This window comes from Moschus berezovskii, chromosome 1 (genome assembly GCF_049115385.1).
Source record: "Moschus berezovskii isolate FMDL1 chromosome 1, NW_MosBer_1.0, whole genome shotgun sequence".
Taxonomy (NCBI): Eukaryota; Metazoa; Chordata; class Mammalia; order Artiodactyla; family Moschidae; genus Moschus; species Moschus berezovskii.
The window spans coordinates 38,265,200-38,280,969 of NC_142460.1; the positions used below are offsets into that span (position 1 = coordinate 38,265,200).

Consider the following 15,770-nt stretch of genomic DNA (forward strand, 5'->3'; position numbering starts at 1 on the left):
AGGATTTGACCCTGGTTGGGGAACTAAGATCTCATATGCATGCCACAACTAAACCAGTGCACAACAATCAGAGAAGCCCACATAGCCAAAAAAAATAAAATTAGGAGACCTGAATTTCATTTCTATTTGCTTTGGTAAATCCAAACCTTTCTGAATCTTGATATTTTCATAAAATGATATTTGTTGTTTAGTTGCTAAGTTGTGTGCAATTCCTTGTGACCCCATGGACTGTAGCCCACAAGGCTCCTCTGTCCATGGAATTTTCCAGGCAAGAATACTGGAACGAGTTGGCATTTCCTATTCCAGGGAATCTTCTGGACCCAGAGATCGAACCTGAGTCTCCTGCATCGTCAGGTGGATTCTTTACCACTGAGCCACCAGGGAAGCCCTCATAAAATGATATTGCATTAGATAACATAGCCCAAGGATATCTTGGGGGTTGTTTTGTTTGGGTTTTACCAAATTTAACTGCTATATGAATTTTCTTCACTTAACTATATTACAAATCTTTTGCCCATAATATTGTGACAATTAAAATGCTACAAAATCACACACCAAAAAAAAAATCAAACCTACAAAAACATGTGTTCATCAAGTTCTGTTGGCTACTATCCAGTGTCTTGGATGTAACAGATTGTATCTTTAAGTTGGCAAGGCAGGATTACTTTTCCTTTCATGTAATTATCTTACTTTGTGTTCTCTTGTTTCTGTGAACATATAAATCATCTTCCCCCTTATTGGGAAGTCAAAAGCCTGGTTGAGACTGAATGACGGAGGGCTGATTGTCCAAAAGGTTTCAAATCATTGGCACAGTGGTCTTCTGCATGGTGTCACTTTCCACGGTTTCACTGACTTGGAGTCAACCATGGTCCAAACATTTTTCCATTTAATATTACTGTAATGAATAAACAATTCATAAGTTTTAAACTGCACATTGTTCTGGGCAGTGTGATGAAATACTGCGCCATGCTGTTCATCCTGCCTGGGACACGAAGCATCCTTTCGTCCCATGTACCCTACCTGCTAGTCACTTAGTGACCGTCTCAGACACCAGATGGACATTCGTGTCCCAGTAACCCCTTATGTTACGTAATAATGGCTCTAAAGTGCAAGGGTAGTGATGCTGGTAATGGTAATAAGCCCAAGAAAAGCCGTAAAGTGCTTTCTTTAAGTGAAAATGTAAAAAATACTTAAGAAAAAACTGCTGAGGTTGCTAACATCTACAGGAAGAATAAATCTTTCATCCATAAATTGTGAAAAAGGAAAAAAATCTGTGCTGGTTTTGCTGTCATACTTCAAACTGCCAAGTTATAGCCACTGAGAGGCGCAGGTATTTAATTAAATGCAAAAGGCATTAAATTTACAATTTGAGAGGGATTACATTCACATAAATTTTATTATAGCATATTGTTATAACTTCTACTTTATTGTTCAGTTCAGTTGCTCAGTCGTGTCTGACTCTCCGCGACCCCATGAATCCGCACGCCAGGCCTCCCTGTCCATCACCAACTCCCGGAGTTCACTCAAACTCATGTCCACAGAGTCGGTGATGCCATCCAGCCATCTCATTCTCTGTCGTCCCCTTCTCCTCCTGCCCCCAACCTTTCCCAGCATCAGAGTCTTTTCCAGTGAGTCAACTCATTGCATGAGGTGGCCAAAGTATTGCAGTTTCAGCTTTAGCATCAGTCCTTCCAATGAACACCCAGGACTGATCTCCTTTAGAATGGACTGGTTGGATCTCCTTGCAGTCCAAGGGACTCTCAAGAGTCTTCTCCAACACCACAGTTCAAAAGCATCAATTCTTCGGCAATCAGCTTTCTTCACAGTCCAACTCTCACATCCATATATGACCACGAGAAAAACCATAGCCTTGACTAGACGGACCTTTGTTGGCAAAGTAATGTCTATGCTTTTTAATATACTATCTAAGTTGGTCATAACTTTCCTTCCAAGGAGTAAGCATCTTTTAATTTCATGGCTGCAATCAGCATCTGCAATAATTTTAGAGCCCCCCAAAATAAAGTCTGACACTGTTTCCACTGTTTTTCCATCTATTTCCCATGAAGTGATGGGACCAGATGCCATGATCTTTGTTTTCTGAATGTTGAGCTTCAAGCCAACATTTTCACTCTCCTCTTTCACTTTCATCAAGAGGTCTTTGAGTTCCTCTTCACTTTCTGCCATAAGGGTAGTGTCATCTGCATATCTGAGGTTATTGATATTTCTCCCGGCAATCTTGATTCCAGCTTGTGCTTCTTCCAGCCCAGTGTTCCTCATGATGTACTCTGCATATAAGTTAAATAAGCAGGGTGACAATATACAGCCTTGACGTACTCCCTTTCCTCTTTGGAACCAGTCTGTTGTTCCATGTCCAGTTCTGACTGTTGCTTCCTGACCTTCATACACGTTTCTCAAGAGGCAGGTCAGGTGGTCTGGTATTCCCATCTCTTTCAGAATGTTCCACAGTTTACTGTGATCCACATAGTCAAAGGCTTTGGCAGAGTCACTGAAGTAGAAATAGGTGTTTTTCTGGAACTCTCTTGCTTTCTCCATGATCCAGCGGATGTTGGCCATTTGATCTCTGGTGCCTCTGCTTTTTCTAAAACCTGCTTGAACATCTGGGAGTTCACGGTTCACATATTGCTGAAGCCTGGCTTGGAGAATTTTGAGCATGACTTTACGAGTGTGTGAGATGAGTGCAATTGTGTGGTAGTTTGAGCATTCTTTGGCATTGCCTTTCTTTGGGATTGGAATGAAGACTGACGTTTTCCAGTCCTGTGGCCACTGCTGAGTTTTCCAAATTTGCTGACATATTGAGTGCAGCACTTTCACAGCCTCATCTTTGAGGATTTGAAATAGCTCAACTGGAATTCCATCACCTCCACTAGCTTTGTTCGTAGTGATGCTTTCTAAGGCCCACTTGACTTCACATTCCAAGATGTCTGGCTCTAGGTCAGTGATCACGCCATCGTGACTATCTTGGTCATGAATAACTTTTTTGTACAGTTCTTCTGTGTATTCTTGCCACCTCTTCTTAATATCTTCTGCTTCTGTTAGGTCCATACCATTTCTGTCCTTTATCGAGCCCATCTTTGCATGAAATGTTCCCTTGGAATCTCTAATTTTCTTGAAGAGATCTCTTGTTTTTCCTATTCTGTTGTTTTCCTCTATTTCTTTGCATTGATCACTGAGGAAGGCTTTCTTATCTCTCCTTGCTATTCTTTGGAACTCTGCATTCAGATGCTTATATCTTTCCTTTTCGCTTCTCTTCTTTTCACAGCTATTTGTAAGGCCTCCTCAGACAGCCATTTTGCTTTTTTGCATTTATTTTCCATGGGGATGGTCTTGGTCCCTGTCTCCTGTACAATGTCACAAACCTCCATCCAGAGTTCATCAGGCACTCTATCTATCAGATCTAGTCCCTTAAATCTATTTCTCACTTTATTGTTAGTTATGTTATTAATCTCTTCCTGTGCCTATTTATAAATGAAACAGTAAAACAGGCATGCACGTGTAGGAAAAACACAGTAAACACAGGGTTCAGTATTATCTGCAGATTCAGGTGTCCAAGAGGGGTCTTGGACTGTATGCCCCAGGGTTAAGGGATCTTACTGGATCTTCACCATCACTGTCTCCTCTCAGAATTGCAAGGTCACTCTACTGTCTCTAGAAATGTTCTCACTGTTGACAGTTCTGGGACTCCATGAGGAAAAATGCCCTACTTAGCAACATAGAAAGAACACAGTGCCAGTAGCCAACGTGACAGTTGACCTAACACGTGACCAACACATCTTTTTCAAGTGCAAGATAACTCATTTTCACCATTAGTAGTTTGTGCTGATTCCATAAAACTGTTCTGGGCAAAAACTCCAAAAACTTGAAGAAACCAAGGATAAATAATGAAGAAATACACAGTGATAGGTACACTTGCGGCAATTAATTGATATGAACATAGTCAGAACTGCTCCAATTATTATCAACAAAGTTTGAGTGCATGTGCTTAATCACTCAGTGGTATCCAACTCTTTGTGATACCATGGTCTGTAGCCTGCCAGGTTCCTCTGTCCCTGGGATTTTCCAGGCAAGAATACTGGAGTGGGTTGCCATTTCCTACTCCATCAACAGAGTTTAACTGAGAATCTACTATGCATTGGTCATTTGGATGTAAACATGATCTGTCTTTGAGAAGTGTGACATCTGCTTACAGAGAGGAGACAGACAGGTGAAGACAGGGGACCCTCAGTTTCCTTGGAGGGCACAATCTCAAGAAGGAAAAAATTAAGAGGAGAGCTTAAAAATGATTGTGATTACATGGTCACAAAACGAGAAGACCATATGCAGAATGGAAGAAAAAGGGTAACCTGGTAAAAGGAAAAAAAAGCTCATCTCATATCACAAAGGGCTATTTTTATAATATTTAAGAGCTCCGACTCAGACAGTAAAGAATCTGCCTGCAATGTGGGAGACTTGGGTTCTATCCCTGGGTTGGGAAGATCCCCTGGAGGAGGTAATGACAACCCACTCCAGTATTCTTGCCTGAAGAATCCCATGGACAGAAGAGCCTGGTGAGCTACAATCCATGGGGTCGCAAAGAGTCGGACACGACTGAGCGACTAGCACACACAATACACACACCAAATAAGCAGAATTGTAATATAAAAGAAGATGGGGAAAGCATATGAACATAGTTCTCAAAGCCACAGATGGTTTTTAAACATAGGAAAAGATGCTCAATTAACTACACAGAAATAGAATTTTAAGCCATGACAAAATTTTCTTCGCAGAGATCAGGAAAGATAAAAAATGTTGGAGAAGAGTATTGGTGAGGAACTGGAGGGAGATAAGCACTCTTATCCGCTGCAAGCATAAGCTGCTACATTAATTAAAGAAGATATTATAACAACACCTTATCAAAATAGGCTTTACTCATACCTCTCCCTTCTAGAAGTTTAAAGATATATTTGCACATAAGAAAACTGATATATAGACAAATACTACTTATAATTTTACTCACTGTATCAAAAAGATGGGATCAACTTAAGTGGCCAATTGGAGACTGGTTAAGTAAGTTACAGTGTAGCACTCTGAAGTACTATTATACAGTTTTGAACATAAGATTATTTTAGGTAGATATATAATGGACATGGTCGGCTGCAGTCCATGGGGTCGCTGAGGGTTGGACATGACTGAGCGACTTCACTTTCACTTTTCACTTTCACACATTGGAGAAGGAAATGGCAACCCACTCCAGTGTTCTTGCCTGGAGAATCCCAGGGACGGGGGAGCCTGGTGGGCTTCCGTCTATGGGGTCACACAGAGTCGGACACGACTGAAGTGACTTAGCAGCATAATGGACATGACTGAAGTGACGCAGCAGCAGCAGCAGCAGCAGATAGATATATAAATGATAGATAATAAATAGATGTAGGATGGTCTGACAGGATTTGTTAAAAAAAAAATGTGTGCATAAAACATTATTTTAAAAAACACATATGTGGGGCTTTCTTGGTGACTCAGTGGTAAAGATCAGCCTGCAATGAGGGAGACCTGGGTTTGATCCCTGGGTCAGGAAGATCCCCTGGAAGAGGAAATGGCAACACACTCCAGTATGCTTGCCTGGAGAATTTCAGGGACAGAGGAGCCTGGCAGGCTTCGGTCCATGGGGTTGGAAAGAGTTGGACACAACTGAGCGACTGAACACACGATATACATGTACATGTATGCAAGCATAAGCATTGAGTAAATGTTGCAGTGGAGAGCTAGCTGTAAATGTTTAAAGGTAGGCAGAGTGTGGACTTCAGATGTTGTCTAGGAAAACTTTCGAGCAAGGGAGTGCGCTGAAGTGTTTTAAGATTAACTTTGAATCAGAGAGTTTTAATCAACTTTTGTCTGAACAAAGGTAACTACAGAGAAATGGTCATCTACTCGCTTCAAAATCAAATAGATTATTTCTATCAAAAGCAGCCAAAATTCATTGGAAGGACTTATGCTGAAGCTCCAATATTTTTGCCACCTGATGCAAAGAGCCAACTGATTAGAAAAGACTCCGATGCTGGGAAAGATCAAGGGCAAGAGCAGGGGGAAGACAGAGGATGAGATGGTTGCATGGCGTCACCGACTTGATGGACATCAGTTTGAGCAACCTCCAGGAGCTGGTGAAGGACAGGGAAGCCTGGCATGCTGCAGTCCACAGGGTCGCAAAGAGTCGGACACAACTCAGTGACTGAGCAACAATCACATCTTCAGGTCTTCCTGAGGTTAGATGCTTCCAGTTCTCTCCAAGCAAGGAGTAAATGAATGGAAAAGGATATCTTTTTATAAAAGCAACAAAGCTGAAACAAATCATACAAGCACACTTTCACTGAATACTTAATTTTAGTCAGCTCTAGTACCAAGATGCTAAACAGGCTAGGCGTAACACATTCATGGTCGAAAGCGCATCTGCTCTCTCAGGATTATCTGAGGTCCCTTTTCTGTGTGTGTTAGCCTCCTCCCTCTCCCATTCTTCAACCAAAACTTTCTAATTTCATCTCTTTCCTCAGTCCTCTTACCACCTAGCCTCCCACCCTCCACCCTCCCAGAGTATGACCTCACCTTTACTTCCTAGAGAAAAGTGAGACTATCTAATTATATTCCATCCACAGTCACAATCCTATTAAATCTGCTCCCAACCTCACTGACTTTTCCCCTCAATCTCAGAAGAAGACGTTCTCTTTGATCTGTCAACTCAATCCTTCCCACATTCCGTTCTGACCCCTTCCTCTTTCCAGACTCCTTTTCCACAGCCTCACAAAGTAGTTAAACTTTACCCCACTCTAGTTACTGTTTCCTCTGCGTTCCTCCTTCCCTTCATGGCCAAGAATATGAAAAGAATAGTTTAATATAGCTTTCAAATCGCATCTTATGAATCAGACATCTCAAGAGCCAGTGGGGATATTATGGGAAGACAAACAAGAACCGTTTGGACTCGGTAGGATTTAATTTGAGTGGGGCGTGTTTTGAATGTTAAGTATGTTTCGAGATCATCCTCAGCTCTCACCCATGCTTCCACCCACAGAACTAAGGGGTTGGGACAACCATTCCACCAGAACTGGTCTGTCATCACGAATGACTTCATTCCCAGAATGGTTTCTGTTTCAGTCTGCTGTGCTCCAGAGGGCTGACTCGGGTCCTTGTCTCATCCCACGCAACTCTCTCCTGAGTGATTTCACCCCTCCCTTTTTTTTTTTTGGCAGATTTAATGTATATATATATGCCTTTGGCTTAAAAAGGCCAGAACTTCACTTTTTCACCTTACTACGTTCCTCAAATTGTGCTTTGCATTCACAAAAAGAAGCTTGTGAAATAATCTAGTTTAGTTGTATAAGAAATAACTAAACAGTACTTTCACTTAAATCCCACAACTTAACTTGCCCTAACAACCCACTGCTTTAATACTTGTGCTCTGAAATATCTCAAAGAATAGGGGAGACTCTAGGAATGCAAATCAAATTACATATAACCAAAAAATCAGAAACAACTTCTAGATCCAAAAGTGGGGGAAAAAATGAATTATAGATCATCTTAATGAAACATTATGCAGCTATTAAAATGGATATATATGTATCTATCTAAATACTTTTAACAACAGGTAAGATATACAAATATGATACAATATCAAGTAGGAGAAAGAAATCAAATAGAGGACATTCACTTTAAAAGTAACAGGGATATTAAATATACTGGAAGAGAAATGGAACAGAAAGGTGTTTGGTGGTGACGTCACTTAGGTGAAATTATTTTTGAACTCATTAACTGTTGTTACAATGCTATCTTAATAAGGAAAGGGTTTTTCAAAATATCCCACCATTCAAGACAGATGAAATCAAATTTAGAATGTATAATGAGTTAAACCTATTTTGGAACTGACACTTCTTCACTACTTTCCATACTGGCAAATATTCCTACGTAACACATGGGACAATCCCATGTGTTATAGTCGTATTGGTGCATGTTCTAGGCTTTTAGGAATAACCTAAACATAAAGGAAATTTAATTATATGTAAATATATTGGTGTTGCTTTTCACTGAACAATGTCAGAAAAAGTGAACACAGAGATTTCCTTTCTTCATGCCGAGTACTACATCACCATGACTCCATACATGTCAAAGGCAGTGTAATGGCAGATCTTGCTGTCCAAACTGAGACATTTTCTAGAGCAAAACATCTTTTGCTGTTTGTATTTACAGTGAGATAACAGGCAAAGACAGAACTGTCTTGGGGAAAGGGACAGTCACCCAATCCCATAAGATATGAGGCAAATACTGCTATTACAACACAGTAATATCATGACAGCAACCAAAGCTTACAGGGCACTGATGTGCCAGCCTAAGTGCCTCAGATGTACTAATCATTCTCAGAAAAATTCCACAAAGTTGGTCCTATTATTCTCATTGTAGTGTTAAGGAAAAGGAGAATACAGGTAAAGTGTTTTGTCTACGGTTACCCAGACAGAACCAGGAAAGTTGTCTTCCAAACTCATTTTACAGTGTTACCCTGTCTGAAGGCCCCACCCCAACCCCATGCTACACTGACTGCCTGTAATACCAAAGTAAAATGTGTTCAATAAATGGATCCCTGTTGGGTACTTTTCTCTCCAACTAAAGCAGCAATCCCCTACAAAATAAAAATCCAAAATTGAGGAACAGAAACTCTTTTCAAAATACCAGAAAAACCTTCTCAACAGGAACAGAAAGATGGTTTGAAACAGCTCTTCCAAAGTTTCCAGGAATACTTAGCTCTCCACTGGCTGACAGCACTGGACTCCCACAATATCAAACCTTTCTCACACATACACTTTTTCCCCCTTCATTTTCTTACTAGTTCCATAAGTGAAGTGCCTGGTTTGGTCACTCATCGTCCCCTACATCACTTCCTGAGTAACCTCCAAAGTTTTCACACATGACTTCCATTTTCAGCCCACCCCTCACACTCTAGATCCACATATCCGTGTATCCATCCAACACTTCATTAATACACATAATAAACTTCTCAAACTCAACATGTTCAAAACTGAACTCCTTAGCTTAACTTTCAAACACTCAAAGAGTCATGGCTCCAATCTCCACCTTTATTATTTCTCTGTCATGATCTAGTCTTGTGTCTTTAAAATCTGTCTTCATGCTTATGGCTGCCACACTTATATCTCTGGCCCTGAGTTTTCTATTTAGATCCAGGTTCAGGATGCAGCTGCCTACTATCATCCTGCATAGATTCCAATGAATTCTAATAGAAACAGGATTCAATGTTTTTATTTCCCACTCAATATCCCCTCATAACCCTATGGCCAATCCATTTACTGTTAGTTTTTTAAAATAAGTATTAAAAATACAGACATGTATCTCTATAAGTGTAAAGTATTTCTAGAAGGATAAATAAGAAACTGATCATACTTCTCACTACATGCTCTTATACCTTATGAATTTTATACCCCATTAATGAACTACTTATTTAAAAAATTAACAAAAAGTTCTGTTACGTTTCTTGAAGGAAACTGAGGACAGAAACTGAAAAACGTGACTGAGAAGGTGATTTACATTTCATACTACATCGTGTGCACTATCTGAAACATTAAAAAAGCTGTTCATTTCACAAAAAACTGTATTAGCAACTTGAAATACAGAACTTCAAAAATCTATTTCCCTGGAAAAATAGTTTCACCTTGTCAGCAAGATTCACAAGAAGACAATCCATAATCATTTCATCAATGACTCTTTCACCTGACAAGCAGATGTGAGGTTAATAGTGTATCATGGTCATTCCATCTTTGAAATAAAGACAGTATACTCCTGGGTTAAGAATGGGGGAGACTGAAAACTATGAAAAAACTAAACTGGCATAGTTACTTCAGTTCAGTTCAGTCACTCAGTTGTGTCTGACTCTTTGTGACCCCATGAATCACAGCACGCCAGGCCTCCTTACTTAGGTGCTGATATTATTCTACCATACCACTAACAGCTTTAAAAAAAAAGGAAAACTTTCTGGGAATGTATTCTGTCCAACTTCCACTATTTTATTAGTTCTGCTTTACAATTTCAAATCATCATTACTGTTATGGATAGAATTGTGTGCCCCCAAATTCCTATGTTGCAATTCTAATCTCCAGTCCCTGAGAATGTTACCTTATTTGAAAATAGGGTTGTTGAAGATACAATTAATTCAAATAAGGCCGTTAGGGTGGGTCTTCATCCAATATGACTGGTGTCCTTATAAAAAGGGAAAACTAGGACACAGTGATAGACACACAGAGGGCTGGTGACCTGAACTGACACAGAGAAGACAGCCGTCTAAATGCCACGGAGAGAGGACTTCCCTCAACAATCAGAAGGAACCAACCTCCTCTACCAAAAAAACTATTGGAACAAAGAAATTCACCAAAGTTTTAGGATGCAAGATTAATGTACAGAATTGTGTTATTTTTCTATACTCTAACAATGAACTATCTCAAAGAGAATTTAAGAAAAAGAATCCTATTTACAACTGTATCAGAAAGAATAAAATACCCAGAAATAAACTTAACCAAGGCGATGAAAGACCTATACTCCGAAACTATAAGACAATGATGAAAGAAACTGAAAACACAACTAAATGAAAAGAAATTCCACGTTCAAGGATTGGAGAAATATTGTTAAAATGCCCATAGTACCCAAGGCAATCTATCAATGCAATGCAATCCCTATCAAAATACCCATGACATTTAAAAACATTTTATATCTTTCAGTTGAAGGATAATTTCACACATGACATTTTTTACACAACTAGAACAAAAATCCTATAACTTATCTGTAACCACAAAGGATCCCCAGTAGCCAAAGCAACCTTGGGGGTAAAGAACAAAGCTGTAGACATCATGTTCACTGACTTCAGACTATACTACAAAGCTACGGTAATTAAAACAATAGGGTCCTGGCACAAAAATAGATAAATGGAACAGGATAGAATGCCCAGAATAAGCCCACACACCTATGGCCAATTAATCTATGATAAAGGCAGCAAGAACACATAATGGAGAAAAGACAGTCTCTTCAGTAAGTGGTGTTGGGAAAACTGGACTGCTACATGTAAAAGAATGAAATTAGAATGTTTTCTCACACCATACAGAAAACTAAACTAAACATGAATTAGAGACCTAAATATAAGACCAGAAATCATTAAACTCCTAAAAGAAAGCACAGGGAGAATACTCTTTGAAACAAACTGTAATATTTTGTTGGATCTATCTCCTAACACAAAGGGAACAAAAGCAAAAACGAATAGGACCTAATTAAATTGAAAAGCTTTTGCACAGCAAAGGAAACTGTCAACAAAACAAAAAGACATCTTACTAAAAGAGAGAAATGGGAAAATAATAAGATGGGTAAGGGTTTAATATCCAAAATATATAAATTGTTCATGTAACTCAATATCAAAAAGACAAGCTGATTAAAAATGGACAGGCAATGGGAATTTGGTGTATGACTCGGGGAACCCAAACAGGGGCTAACAACCTAGAGGGGTGGGGTGGGAAGGGAGATGGGAAGGAGGTTCAAGAGGGAGGGGATGTACATATACTTATGGTTGATTCACGTTGATGTTTGGCAGAAGCCAACAAAATTTTGTAAATTAATTATTTTTCAATTAAAAATAAATAATTTTTTTAAATGGGCAGAAAACCCGAATAGATACTTTTTCAAAGACATATGAATGGCCAAAAGGTACACATGATATGATGGTCATCACTAACCATAAAAAATGCAAATCAAAACCACAATATTACCTCACACCATCAGAATGGCTATCACTGAAAAGTCTTACAAATCAACGTTGGTGAGGATGTGGAGAAGACGGAACCCTTGTATACTGTTGATGGGAATGTAAATTGATATAGCTACTACTGAAAATATTTAGCTACTATGGAAAAGGCTGTATATTGTCACCCTGCTTATTTAACTTATATGCAGAGTACATCATATGAAATGCCGGGCTTGATGAAGCACAAGCCGGAATCAAGACTGCAGGGAGAAATATCAATGATCTCAGATATGCAGATGACACCACCCTTATGGCAGAAAGCGAAGAGGAACTAAAGAGTCTCTTGATGAAAGTGAAAGAGGAGTGTAAAAGCTAGTTTAAAACTCAGCATTCAAAAAATGAAGATCATGGCATCTGGTCCCATCACTTCATGGCAAATAGATGGGGAAACAATGGAAACAGTGACAGACTTTATTTTCTTGGGCTCCAAAATCATTGCAGATGGTGACTGCAGTCAAGAAATTAAAGATGCTTGCTCCTTGGAAGAAAAGCTGTGGCAAACCTAGACAGCATATTAAAGAGCAGAGATATTACTTTGTCAACAAAGGTCTGTCTAATCAAAGCTATGGTTTTTCCAGTAGTCATGCATGGAAGTGAGAGTTGGACTATGAAGAAAGCTGAGCTTTGAAGAATTAATGCTTTTGAATTGTGGTGTTTGAGAAGACTCTTGAGAGTCCCTTGCACTGCAAGGAGATCAGCTAGTTCAAAAAGAAATCAACCCTGAATATTCATTGCAAGGACTGATGCTGAAGCTGAAGCTCCAATACTTTGGCCACCTGATGCAAAGAACTGACCCACTGGAAAATACCTGATACTGGGAAAGATTGAAGGCAGGAGGAGAAGTGGACGACAGAGGATGAGATGATTGGACGGCATCACCGACTCAATGGACATGAATTTAAGCAAGCTCTGGGACCTCGTGATGGACAGAGAAGCCCGGCATGCTGCAGTCCATGGGCTCGCAGAGTCGGACACGACAGAGTGACTGAACTGACGACTATGGAAAATAGTATGGAAGTTCTTCAAAACCTAAAGACAGAATTGCCATGCGATCCAACAATTCCATTCCTGGGTATACAGTCAAACAAAATGAAAACATAAATTTGAAAAGATAAGTGTACTCTAATGTTCATAACAGCACAATTACAATAGCCAAGACATGGAAGCAACCCAAGTGCCCATCAACAGATGATTGATTAAGATGTGGAGAAATGGCAACCTGCTCCAGTATTCTTGTCTGGGAAATCCCACGGACAAAGGAGCCTGGTGAGCTACAGTCTATGGGGTTGCAAAGAGTGGGACATGACTAAACCACCACCATATATATCTATATCCATATATATAAAATTTCATATGTTTATATATATATAAAATCTCACATATATATATATATATAATGCAATAATGCTCATCCATTAAAAAGAATGAAATTCTGCCATTTGCAGCAATGTGGGTGGACCTGGAGAATATTATACTTAGTGAATTAAGTCAGAGAAAGACAAATACTGTATGATATCACTTGCACATGGAATCAAAAACTAATACAAGTAAACATATATGCAAAACAAAGACTCACAAATATAGAACTTGTGGTTATCAGCAGAGAGAGAGGGGGAGGAGAGAGGTATGGGATTTAGAGGTACCAACTATTACGTATAAAATAAGCTTATAAGTATTTATCATCCAGCACATGGATATACAGCCATTTGTTTTATAATAACTTTGAATTATAAACTTTATAATTATAAATTATAAACTTTATAACTTTAAAAAAATTGAATCACAGTGCTGTACGCCTGAAATCAATATTGTAAATCCACTAACTATACTTCAAATTTTTTTGCAGAAGGAACCAACCCTACCATCACCTTGCTCTCAGACCTTTAGCCTCCAGAACTGTGAGACAGTAACTTTCTGTTTTTTAAGTCACCCAATTTGTGGTACTTTGTTATGGCAGCCCCAGCAAACTAATACAACTATATGCAGAATTAATTATAAATGACCAGGTCTGTTCGAGAGACTAATCATTTTAAGAGACTTGAAAACAACTGACATAATGTCATGTAAAAATTTTTTTTCATTAAAAATTAAATCTTCTAAGATATGATGCTTTATTTACCTAAGTAGGTTTCCCTAAATTCTGAAATATTATTTTGATATTCAAAGTAGGCCATGATATCTAAGTATTTAAGTTTTCTGGTCTCACTGAAGGTGGACTCAAATATTTCTGAAAGTTCGTGAAGCTCAAGAAAAAACATTCTATCACAAGTGATGTAGCATGGACACCAGTCATCTGCACAGAGTTTTCCAAACAATTCAGAAGTTCCCAAGTTTGGGTGATTCTTGAAAATAACCTGGGAGAGACACAGACCCACTGACCTTACCTGAACCTACTCAGAATCTCTGAGGAGGGTTTCAGAAATGTATTCCTCCAATGCTTCTCCACTGCTCTAGGTCTGTATAATAATAGGTTGTTTCTGTGTTGGCTCTTATTGAGTCAGTTCACCTAGTCTTTATTTGCACAAGTTATCTTTTTAAGCCCTATGCAGCAGAATTTTCCATCACCACACATACTCACTCACCCTTTTTCTCTTGATATTGCCTTCTTGGAAGAAATCAGGCCAATTGTCTTACGAAATACATGACACATGCCCATAACGTCCCTTCCAAAAATTTATTCAGCATTTACTAAGCAATATGCAAATTAGAGTTAAGAACTGGGCATAAAGGTCAGTCAAACTCATCAAGAAGATATACTGAGCATGCTGAACAATTAGAATGCAAAAGGTTCTGTGCCATAAAGACCCATACCGGCAATGTTGAGGGTTCTGCACCCCTAGTTTAGCTTGAGTTGAGGGGCAGGGTTGTGAATAGGAAAAACGTTTCCAAGGAGACAGTGTGGACTGATAGGTGCAGGCAAATATGCACTGGGCAGATCAACAAGGCTGGGTTCCTTCCTGGTGGAAAAAATGGTACGTTCACAAAGTTATGAGACCTTCCCCTTATTTCTGGAGTATGGCTATCACAGAGATGCACCTAGAACAGGACAAAAAGTAAACCACAGAGAAATGGAATGGTCATCAGAGACCTTCTATATCAGGTTAAGATGATCTGGTTTAAATTTCAATACGATCAGATTTACACTTTAAGACAACCAATCCGCTAGGACCACAAACAACAAATGACTTAGGGAAAGACAAAGTCAAGATGATGATGGCTTTTAGCTCTTTCTTGGCAGCTAACATCAGATGTCACTTCTGTAACTTCCCGTGACTTCTCACCTCCTCTCATTCTCCATTAGAGTTAGAATTTCCAAGCTCAGCACTTAAACCAAGAAGCATACTGATCGAGAACCTAGTCCTTGGTTAACTGGACTGAAATTTATTTCTCAGTGTTTCATTAACTCTGGAAATTCTACTTTCTCTGCAGTTATCTTAGGATGACTTTTTTCCCCTGTAAATAGCTTAAAAATTCAGAAAAATCACTTAAGTAGAAAAACAACAAATCCCATATGATTTACACATCAGAAATACCAGCAAGAAAAACAGCTAAATTTCTAGCACTGGCTGCCTGATCTTTTTTGGCTGCCTTTGCCACATTTAGAAATTGTATTTGTTTACACCTTAGAGCTGAACCATTTTTATTTAACAACAAATTATTTCATGCTCAAATTTTGTCTCAATTAAAACAGTTTTGCCATTTGGCACATAATTATCCAGAAGTATGATCTGACCTTCAGAAATGCATGATTAAAATATGATCTAAATGAAAAGAAAAGCATTAAATTATACTTAGTAGTTTCACTAAGCCTATATTATTGTAATCTTGATGCTCTGAAAATCTGTGCCTCACTAATAGTATCCCAGCAAACAGGGACAAATGCAAAGAATTTTCGTTATATCAATTTTATTTCTTTAAAATCTTCCAGCATCCCCTGTGG

The 15,770-nt window shown here is 39.0% G+C and overlaps 1 protein-coding gene across 2 annotated transcripts in view; it reads right to left on the minus strand.

Annotated features, from left to right (window-relative positions):
* CXADR (CXADR cell adhesion molecule) overlaps nt 1–15,770 on the minus strand; it is a 70,149-nt gene that overhangs the window by 4,230 nt on the left and 50,149 nt on the right. The gene's annotated exons all lie outside the window — the stretch shown is intronic.